The 11,510-nt window shown below is 39.9% G+C and overlaps 1 long non-coding RNA gene across 1 annotated transcript; it reads left to right on the top strand.

Annotated features, from left to right (window-relative positions):
- The first annotated feature begins 9,415 nt into the window (after nucleotides 1–9,415).
- LOC131013298 (uncharacterized) lies at nucleotides 9,416–11,284 on the top strand. The gene is made up of 2 exons (XR_009097628.1): nucleotides 9,416–10,476; nucleotides 10,993–11,284. It is a non-coding gene; the product is annotated as an uncharacterized LOC131013298 (long non-coding RNA).
- The last annotated feature ends 226 nt before the right edge of the window (nucleotides 11,285–11,510 follow it).

The following is an 11,510-nucleotide window of genomic DNA, read 5'->3' as shown; positions in this document are numbered from 1 at the left end:
ATCTGCTTCAGAATTGGTCTGGCTAATCTCTTGCGCTTTGTTGAATGTCTGATTGACGTCATTGGCGCTTCAGGTGGCACATGAGCATTCTTCTGTTGAGAAATCTTTTTGAAGGCCTCACTCTTGTAGCAGTTCTGTCTGATGAGTGGTTGAGGTCTTCTTTGCTCGGCGAAGTATCTTTCCTGAGATACTCGAGTCTTTGCAGACTTTTGGAGACTTGGCTGATGTCCAGTAGCTTGTTGTCGAGGATGGCTCTTGGTTCGTCTGGACTCAGCATTGCTTGGTCTCCATGGATGTTGTTCCTTCTGAAACTGAACTGAAGATGTCAGTTTCTGACTGATGTGGCCTTTCTTCCCCCTGGATTGATGAGGAAGATTCTTCTTGACTTCTGATGTTCCTTCCCTGATCTTTGACTGAAATCTGCTTTCCAGCCTTCTTAATAGTATGATCTGGTTGGGGGCCTCCTTAGCTTGTCTGTAGCTTCGTGGAGGTGGAACATTTGATCTAGCCATCAGTCTGCGCTTGCGAACTTCATCCATATCATGATCTCTTTATTCTTCTGTGGTTGTGATTTCAGAAGGATCGTCCTTTGAGATGATCATGATATCATTTCCTTTGTCAGCTGCAATCTTTCCTCCGATGCTGTTGACCAGACCTTTCGATGGAAAGTTGCTCATCATGGGAGACTGCATCATGCAGTTCTTGACTGTGTCTTCCAGCTTGTGATTGAGCCTCTTGATTTCATGAGATGCTCTTTCACATTCTGAGTTGGAGATTCTGAGCTCTTCTTCCAGTCGGCTGTTCTCCATGATTAGCTGATCAAGACAAATTTCATCCGGAAAGTAGATGATTGTCTGATTCTTTGCTCGTTCATCATTGATCTCCTTGTCCATTTTCTGATTCTGCTTGAGGAGATCTTCGAACATTTTCCTCAGCTGACAGTGATCAGTCATGAGCTGATCAAACTCGTCAGTTTCATCGGATGAGCTACCTCCAGATTTTGAGTGGTCTCCTGAAACCATCAGGAAGTTATCAGTATAAGGAGTTTTTGAGTCTGAGCCATTCATTCCATTGTCGTAGCTGTTGTCAGCCACGCTTTCTGATTCATTGGCCATCAGGGCTCGGCTCTCATCATCTGAGCTGGAACTGTCGAAGTCGGATGATTCTGATGTGTCTTTGGAAGAGTCAGCATCGTCAGCAACCATCGCTTTCTTCTTTGAAAAGCTACGATCTTTCTTAGCTCTCAGTTCTCTGCGCTCAGCTGGAGTCAGATCACGGCATTCATGTCGAAAGTGCCCTTTCTTTCTACATCCAAAGCATTCCATATCTTTGATGTCGTAAGCGGGTGACTTCCTTTCTCCGCTTCGACCTGTGGAATGTCTGGGGTTGCCTTCTCTTTCTTTTCCTTTGTAGTGCTGCTTGTGGAACCTTCTGTACTTCCGGAACTTGGACTCCATCTTGTTGAATCTTTCAGTCAACAAAGCATATTGACTGAAGAAGTCCTCTGGGTTGAGTTCCGTTGGCTCCTTGATCTGCTTCTTGCCTTCTCTGGTTGAGGCCTTCAGTGCAACTCCTCTTGAGGTTGATGGACCATCTTCGTCTGATCCTCCAGCCTTCTTGTTACCAAGATTTCTCAGAAGGTCGAACTCATTTGCCATGAGATCGGAGAAAAGCTTGTTTGTCGGGAGCTGACTGAATCCTGGATTATGCTGATGAGCGACTGAGTAGATCTGCCATTCTCCACGTGGCAGTGCTCGAAGAATCTTCAGGTTGATTTCTCGTTGAGTGTATTTGTCTTTGGAAATGGATTGAACTTCATTCAAGATAAGATTGAATCTTTGTTCCATTTCCTCGACAGATTCATTCTTGAGCATGAGGAAGGAGTCGAACTTCTGGCAAGCTATTGATAGCTTATTCTCCTTGATTTCCTCCGGACCTACGCACATTCTTTCCAGAATGTCCCACATCTCCTTTGCTGTTCCGCACTTGATGATCTTCATGACATGCTTGTCGGGAACGGTGCCGGAGATGATGCTTTTGGCGAGGTTGTCAAGCTCATCTTGCTTCCTTTCTTCTGTGGTGAAGTCTGCCTTTGACTTGGGCTGGACCTCATCGTAAGGATCCTGATGGTGATCAGCAGGAACCCTTTTGATAACTTCGGTGATGGTTATAGGTCCGCTGGTGATGACTTCCCACATTCGGCAATGTTGGGCGATGGGGAAGCTTTCAAGCTGAAACTTCCATATGTCGTATTTTTCAATACTAAACATAGGTAGAGAAGATAATCTGATGTGGTTAGTCTCCATCAAAAAAGAGAGAACAGATAACAGCAGATAGAGCAGATAGCAAGCACAAAAAGAAAGAGTAAAACTTTTTCGAGACTTTTAAGAAAAAAGATCTAGTTCAAATAGAACCTAGTCAGATGCAGATAGTTCTTGCGAACAACCTGCTCTGATACCAATTGTTAGGTCCTGAGGGTCTCGAATAGGTGTATGGGGGAGGGGGGGAATACACCTATAGGCTATTTTTGCACAATCTACTGACCTCAATCAGAGGGATCTCAGTCAGAGATCAAAACAAAACTTTGCACGCAAACAAGGATTCCTGTTTTACTGAAATCAGTTTTGACCAACAGGGTTGACGACTGATACTGAAAGCTCTTCAGTAATGAGTTATCAGTTAAGTTGCTGGAACTTAACTTATGCAAGTAAGGGCTTCAGTCGTGTTTGCTAGGATAGAGATGATATCACTCTTCCTGACTATCAGAGGATAGTTCAGTCAGATCGATATCATGCGCAGCGGAAATTAAACTTAGTTTCGTAATAGCCTCGGTGAAGCAGGTTGTTGGATTAAGGTTTCTCTTTGCTGTTAGTCAGTGTTCAGTTTTATCAATTGAAATAGCACAAGTAAGAATGTAAAACTGAAAGCTGTAAACAGCACAGAGACTTTTACGTGGTTCGGAAAAACCCTTTCCTACATCCACGGTTGGTTGATCAGACCAACAATCCACTCCGCAAGTGCTTCACTGGTGCACTGCAAACCGTACCCGTGTGCTTGCCTGGTGCACACAACCGTGAACTGAAGAAAACCCTTCTTCAGCACCCACACAACCTCGCGTAGGATTTTCCTGCTAAGCACACCTCGTGCTCAGACTTTTCACTCAGAGTTCAGAGTACCTTCCTGAACTCCGAACCACTCAAACACTCTTATGGGGGGGAGGTTTGAACGAGTGCCAACTATACTTACAAAGAACAAGTTCTTTGAAGCAAGTTTGACCTTTGGCTTCTGGGTAAACAGATAAATGCCTAGGGTCTAAGAGAATGTATGTAATCAGCAGTGACTGATTTTGGCTTTGGAATTCTCTTCTTCGATTCAAGCTTTGGGGAGGTTAAGCTTTAGGCTGAGTAGCAATTTTGGCAGAGCTTCAGCTTATGTCGTTGAATCGGTGAAGGTTGAAGTGATGCTCGAGCGCTATTTGTAGGAGAACTCTTGAATAGATCCATTGGCGTAAATCGTCCTCAAGATTTCTTCCGTTGGAGAGCAATTCGAATTTGGGCTGAGGCTTCAATCTTCGAGGTTCCTTGTCTGTGTGGAAACGGCTCTCTTTGATGGACAGGAGATGTGACGTCTCTGAAAAGTTACCACCAGATAGGAATGACCTCTGCAGAGATAAGATATTCTGAGATCTCTGCATTTAATGCGGCTGTACTTGTGTGTACGTGGCTTCCTCTGAAAGTTGGAAGATCAGTCCTAGGAGGAATGTTCAACTGATACTTGACTTTAGTATCAGTCCATTGCGCGCATTAAATAATCAGTCTTCAACTGATTCTTCAACTGATACTTCAGTTGGTATCTGCAGTCTTCAGTCTTCAGTCTTCATTCTTCAGTCTTTAGTCTTCAGTCTTTGACACAGCAAGCTAAACTAGAAACGAACTCTAACACTTGAGTTCAAAACGATTCTAGTCTATTACATATAAGTCCTATGAATTTTGGTGTCATCAAAACAAGGGTTAGGATATTCCACAAGGTTCCCAACAATTTCTCCCTTTTTGATGATGCCAAAACCACACAGCAGTTCTAGACAGCAAAAAGACTGAACTCACAGTACAAGTTCTAAACATGGGGTGAAAATAGTTCCCCTAAACAATAGAACCTAAAAACTTGTACTTAGAGTAAGAACGAAAACAGTTCTAAAATAGAACATAAAGAAGACAGAAAAACCATACTCAGAGCCTGGACAAAGAGTCATTGTCTTCAGGTTGAGATCAATAAGAAGTTCATTTCATTAAAAAGGACTAACAGGCCATCAGTCGAGGTACAGAGCAAGACTTACATTGGAGTAAAAAGAAAAAACAAAAACAACATGGGAAACCCATAGACTCCAGCAGTCTGCTTGGCTGTGCCTTGAACTTCTTGATCTTCATCTTCTGTCTTTATGTCTTCATGTTCCTAAGCTTGTTCCACTTTCACTTGTGTTCCGTTGAATTGAGGTCTCTTCTGAAACGTCATCCTTCTGGTGATCCTTAGCTATCCCATCTACAGTCAAGAAATAGGGACAGGAGTAACCAAATGAAAGGTTGCTCACTGACTCTGACTTTCCCAACTTTCCCTCTTTTTGGCAACATCAAAAAGAGAGATGACCATGGAAGCTGAGATCAAATGAGACTTCAACTCCAATTCTCAAGTTGTGGTGACGACTTTGAGAAGGGGAGGAGTCCCGAAAATGCAGAAGGAGGAGGACGTCAGGAGTGGGTGGAGAAGGATGAAAATGGAAGGACGGAGAAGGCGGGGAGACAGAGGAATGGAGAAGAGTAGTGTGAAGGAAAGGAAAGTATGCATAGCGTCGTTAGAGATAGACATGAGATGAAACTATACATACGATCCGGAGAGTGAGGAGACAGACGAGGAGAGAAGAATTATAGGAGTGCGAGAGGGGGGGAGGAAAAACGAAGGAAATGCATGGCGAGGCGTTGATGAAAGAAATGGATCAAAACGCGCCTCGTCATACATGGGGGAGAAGATGAGGTGAAGATGGAGAATCGAATCAGTGGTAGTAGTGAGGACTAGCACTGTCGATTTTTCACCGGATGGCAATGAGTTACTGCTCATTGCTGTTGCACCACATGGAGGCTTCACCAAAAGGCGAGAAGCTTCCTGAGAATCAGGTGAAGTCTGTCCATTTTTAGACAGGAACTTCCAATCCATGTGCCGGGCATGAGGATGGAAGACGCTCGCTTCGCTGGATACAAGTGAGGGTAGAGCAAACTTTGACGCCGGAGAGACGTTGAGGTCCAGTGGAAGGGTCCGGTGAAGACCATGTGTGTGAGCGTCATTCTTCCACTCCATGACTTTGCAGTCATAGATTTCTCCTTTAGTCGGAACAAATTTTCTCTGCAACTTTAGAAAAGATTGAAAATTTTTCTCACAGTGAAGGCTGTGGAGATTTGTTAGTTGATGCAGAAAAATCGTGAAGACAACATGGTATAAAAAGACAAGATTTGAACCATGTAAGAAGATGAAAGGGTTTTTCGAAAACTGTGCCTAAAATGCAATTGAAGAGAAGATTCGCGTCCGCCGTCACTGCGAGGGACTGCGTCTTCAAAAAGTTGAAAGGCATCATTACATACTGTCATGTCAATGAGCTTTTCAAGAAATTTTATTGCAGAGGCAAAAAGGTTGGAAGGATATTTTTGGCAAAAAGATCAGGACAAGTTCAATCAAAACAGATTTTTCCTTTATAAAAATCTTGTCCTTCACGGATATTCCATTTACCAACAATTCCAACAATCAGTTAAAGTTTTTGAAAGAAACTGATCAGTTAGAGAAAAGATTTTGAACTAAAAACTCAAAGCTCTTAACTGAAATAACTGATTTAAAAAGTAAGCATTTAAAGTACTTACTGATCAACTGAACATTGTAGTCAGTTGATACCACTTGATCCTGGTTGTTTTCATCAGGATGACTTCTTCTTCAGATGAGCATTCGGACTTCATTGTTTTCCACGTTGGCGATCGTTGAATCAGCAGTTGGTTGACCACCAGTCAACATGACTGTTTGAGAAGATCTTCAAACACAGCATCACTCTTCAGGGTTGATGAGGCTGATCTTTGCACATAGATCATTGAACCTCTCTTCTGGAAGAGCCTTGGTCAGCAGGTCCGCTCTCTGAATAGTAGTGGGAATCCATTCCACAGAGATATCCTTCTTTTCGACATGATCACGAATGAAGTGATGTCGAATAGCAATATGCTTCACTCTGGTGTGATGAACTGGATTCTGGGAGATTGCAATAGCACTGGAGCTGTCGCAATAAATAGGAACTTCCTTTTCGTCGATCCCATAGTCCTTTAGTTGATGGACTAACCACAGGATTTGTGAGCAGCAGCTTCCGGCAGCAACATATTCAGCTTCAGTTGTAGAGGTGGCGACTGAAGTCTGCTTCTTTGAAAACCAAGAGATGAGCTTGTCGCCTAGGAATTGACATGTTCCGGAGGTTGATTTGCGATCAAGCTTGCATCCACCGAAGTTTGAATCTAAATATCCGGTGAGCTTGATGTCGTCGTCTGCTGGATACCACAATCCTAAATTGGGCGTGCCTTTGAGATATCTCAGAATCCGCTTTGCTGCATCCAAATGAGCTTCCTTAGGATCTGATTGATATCTTGCACATACCCCGACTGCAAATGCGATATCTGGTCTGCTTGCAGTCAAATACAACAAAGATCCAATGATTTCTCTGTACTTCTTCGAAGAGACAGAGTTTCCTTCTGAACCTGGATCAACTTTCCAGTTTGTGTTCATTGGGATCTTGACTGACTTCATGTGCTGAATACCGAACTTAGCTATCAGTTCCTTGGTATATTTGGACTGACTGATCAGTATTCCTTCGTTGGTCTGCTTGACTTGCAATCCGAGAAAGAAATTCATTTCTCCCATCATGGACATTTGAAACTTGTTGGTCATGATGTCAGCAAACTTCTTGCACATGCGTTCGGATTTGGATCCGAAGATTATGTCATCGACATAAATTTGAACAAGCAAGAGATCTTCTCCTTCTTTGAGAGTGAACAGAGTTCTGTCCACAGATCCCTTTTTGAAGCCTTGTTCAACCAGATACTCCGAGAGATTATCATACTACGCTCTTGGTGCTTGCTTCAATCCATAGAGCGCTTTCTTCAGCTTGTACACCTTTTCTGGTCCAGCAACCTCAATGTAGCACCCCGTACTTTTCCTCATGTTGTGAGATAGTGTCTTAACACTAATAAGAGTACCGAGATGTCGAAATACGAGACTATTTTTTTTATGATTAGATAAGACAGATTGTCATTTAAATAGAGATACGAGTGACTAAACCGAGGATAGAGTTAGAATGATGAGATTCGAGAAATGAGCTGAGATAGAGATGCTGATTGAATTGAGTTGAGATTTTATTTCCGATTACCGGGAATAAATTTTACAGATACTGAGTTATCAGAGTTTGACTGACCTATTAAAGAGAATAGGTATAATGAGTCCGACCTAGAGTCGAGGAAGAAAGAGTGAGAACCTTGATGAAAAGAGTCGGTCCGAGAGATGTCTAGTTTGTTTGTTTGCCGACTGCTTTAATGTGACATTATGTGAAATTACGTGACTGATCGATTATGTGATTTTCGTGATGTGTGTCACTGTGACCGAGTTATTATGATTTTTATTCGAGACCTTAGCATTTGGAATTTTGATTGAGTTTCCAAAGCAGGTATGGGTTATTTTTATCGAGAAATCGAATGATGCCGGTTTATGAAAATTTTTCCGGGCATAATATTTTTTAAATTATTTTTCCTACGAAGAGGAATATTATAATTGAGTGAGTGCACTAATAATAGTGCTATGATCATTATTTTGGTCACATGAATAATTATACTATGGTATTTTATTAATGAGTGACTTTACCATAGTTTTGTGATTTTTATTTAATCACCCTTCACACTTTATTTATTTTCCCATACCATATGTTATATGTCTCAATTTTGCTAAGTATGGAATTGAGAGAGTAAAGAATTGAGAGTATGAGATGGGAGAGTGTAGAGATTAGAGAGAGATTAGAGAGAGAAAGATCATTCATTAATTAGCAAATATTTCATAAGATTTGCAAATCTCCTTTAAAGATTGCAAGATCATTCTCAATCTTGCAAAGCTAATTTCTCTCTCCCTCACTTACAATTTTCGGCCAACATCATCTCTCTCCCTCACACACATTTTCTCCCAACACACACTCATCTTCTCCATTTCTCTATTCCACCATTTTCCACCATTAGAGCAAACCTTCGAAGCTTCCAACAAAATTACCAAACACCTCAAACCACTCTAAAACTTTCCATAAACACTATCTATCCTCATTTATTCAAGAGAATCCTTGAAGAAGAAGCTCCAAAGTAGAGTGAGAAAGTGTAAACTTTGGTAAGAACTTGGGTAAGTAACCATGTCTTTCCTAAAATCTTGTTTGAAAGATGTTATGTAAGTGTATTCTTGAAGGATGAGCAAGAAAATCACCCCTCCCTTTTCTTTCCCAAATTTTCGAAAAATGGGTCTTCACCCCTTTCAAAATTTTTCTTTTTCTTTTCTTGTTTGGGGGTGAAAAATGAGAGTTATGTGATGTGTATTGATGTTTGATATATGTTGTGAAATATGTGTCATGAGATGTGAAACTTTGATGGAAGTTAGTTTACCCCAAAAATGGTAACTTTTGAGTTAATGAGTTAAATGATGAATTGATGATATAAATGAGTCTATGAGGTGTAGATGATGATGATTGATGGATTAATTTAAGTATATGATGTCAATTGGAGTTTTTGATGTGGGTTAGTTTATTAAAAATTAGGGATATGTGTATATATGCCCCTATTTGTGAATTGATGGTTTTGATGTGAGATTAATTGGTTAAAAATGAAAGATCTATGAGTAGATTAAAGATTTGTATGTGTTGTAAAAATTTCAAAGAGTTAGTTAGTAAAAATTAGGACTTTTTAGTCTATGTGTTATTTAAGTGTTTTTGCTTGAGATATATGTTTTTAAGCATGATAGTAGTGTCTTTGTATTTTTGATTAAGTCTATTGTAGGCTAAATAAAATTTTGACTAAGTTTAGTTTGTATGAGTTTTGAGTTTTTATATGATGTGAGTTTGATGCTTTATAAAATGAGGTTTATTTGCTCTATGATCATTATGAGAATTTTATCCATGTTTTGCTAAGAGTTTTATGTTGATACATGGATTTTCATAAAAATGTAATAAATATAGTTTTTATGATAAAAAGAGAGTAAATATGAGAATAATGAGTTATATGATGTAAATGATCATATTTGAGTATTTGAGAAATTTCGAGCATGAAATTGAGAAAGAGAATTGATTGATACGTTGTTGAAACGTTTCCCTTGAGATTTGAGTTAAGATGTAAAAGAGGAGAGTTAATTTGAGTATGATGAGTATTTTAATGTTTTTGAATGTTTTTGAGTGTTATATGTGTTTAAATTGAGCTTTGATTGGTTTTCCTTGAAGGAATGTTGAATTGAGCATTTAAGAGTTTGAGATGAGTTTTTGATGATTTTTCGTAGGCTACTGACCTACTGTGATCGACGGTTTGTCGATGTCAAAAAGCTTTGAAAATTTTACAGAATGTCCCTACATGAGTCTTGAGCACCTCTGTAAAATTTCAAGTCATTTGGACTTGATTTGCTATTTTTATAAAATGCAAAACCAAATCTGCACATTTCTGCCGGGAATTTCAGAGAACAGGGGACAAAGTCATTCATTTCAGTGACTTCCTGTATGATCTAGCTTTCCAAATTTTTATTGTATCAACCTTACTGTATGGGCTAGATATCCACCAAATTTGAGCTCAGTTTGACAACGTTTACTATTTTTCAAAAATCAATGTTTCCGATTGCTCAAAACTGCCGAATATGGTAGACCGTGGTAAAAACGCCATATCTCCCAAACCACTTGGAGTTTCTGACTCTACTTTTTTTTTAAATGAAACTAGACTCAAATACCTTTCTTTTGGTATGAGTCTGGAATCCAGGGGATGTCGGAGTCAGAACGTGTTAAAGTTTGAAGTCGAGTCTGTGTAAAAACAGAACATGATTTGTTGATGTTTGATTGTATTCTCTTATGTGCCTTATGTGTTTATGTTGCCCAAGTGTTTGAATGAGATTAGACGAGTCTTATATGAGAGATGAATCGAGACCTAGAACCATGATTTTCTTGAACCCTATCCTTGGACTTAAGGATTTGAAATGAGTAAAGAGTTTATGTAGAGTTGATTAAGAGATAGAATATAAGATAGAACATGAGTTGAGGCATGAGTTTTTGTCGTTGAGTTTCTAATCGAGATTCATTTTATGACATGAACCTACGATGATGACGATGATCCCTGAAGACACGAGCAGAGCAGGGAAGTAAGTAACTCCGCTTTGACGGGAGTTTTTGAGTAAGGTCTTCAGGTGGGCAATATTTTGAGTATACGAATATTATATGAGCTTTCTAAAATTGTTTAATGATGTTATGAGATTAACAAATGTTTTGAGATAAATGATGTTTGAGAACTGTTTGACTTGCCAATTTTTGATGTTGAGCTTGTATGTTACCCTCTACTGATGAGACGAATTCGGATCCTGCCAAAAGCGGGGTTGTGTACACAGAGGTGATCGTGAGCCGTCTTCGGGTCGGCCGGTCACGGTGCTTGAGAAGGAGGCCTACTTCTCAGTACCTTAATAATGATGAGTTGTAGATGTGGTACATGCATGATGATGAGTACTTTGATAGCGCTATCGTTTCTTTATGATATCATAATTATGAAAACTGCATGCACAGATTCATTTACGCTAACTTTATTTCTGTGTATTGCTGAGATGTGGCAAGTTTCAAACTTATAGCTCTATGAGCACCTTTCTTGTTTTTCGGCGTTTGCCCACTGAGTATTATATACTCACGCCCTGCATGTATTTCTAAATGTGCAGACTAAGCGAGGAGCGAGATTGGTCTGGTGCTGGCGGGGAAATGTTGGAGGATGTATTTACTTTATCGTATTTCCATTTTGACGATAAAGTCTTGATGATTGATATACTTTATTTTTCTTTTGAAGTTAAGCAATGTACTCACGGTTATATGTCTTCATACATATAATCGGTTCGCCTTTTGCTGCGATACTCTGCATATTATGATTCCTTACGAAAAATGAGCGATACCCGTTTTGTTTTTGTTCGTGAAATTCCTGATAATTAAAAAGTTATAACGACATTGACGATTTTACCCTTGGGTTCATTTATAATGATTTCTTTAACACCTTTTGATGCGAGCTTCCGCTTGATGTTCGACCTATTCTTCTTATCTTTTATTCTTTTAAAAATAGTCGTATCGATACTCGTACCCCACTATCATTAGTGTCGGGAATCGGGCTGCGACAGGGTGGTATCAGAGCAGGTCATCTGCTCTGAGTCTATTGCTTGACTGAGTTGAACCTTTGATTAGTGATATC

The sequence above is a fragment of the Salvia miltiorrhiza genome, chromosome 2, assembly GCF_028751815.1.
Source record: "Salvia miltiorrhiza cultivar Shanhuang (shh) chromosome 2, IMPLAD_Smil_shh, whole genome shotgun sequence".
In the NCBI taxonomy this organism is placed as follows: Eukaryota; Viridiplantae; Streptophyta; class Magnoliopsida; order Lamiales; family Lamiaceae; genus Salvia; species Salvia miltiorrhiza.
The sequence above is the reverse complement of the archived record's forward strand: the minus strand, read 5'-3'. Positions and strand labels throughout refer to the sequence as shown.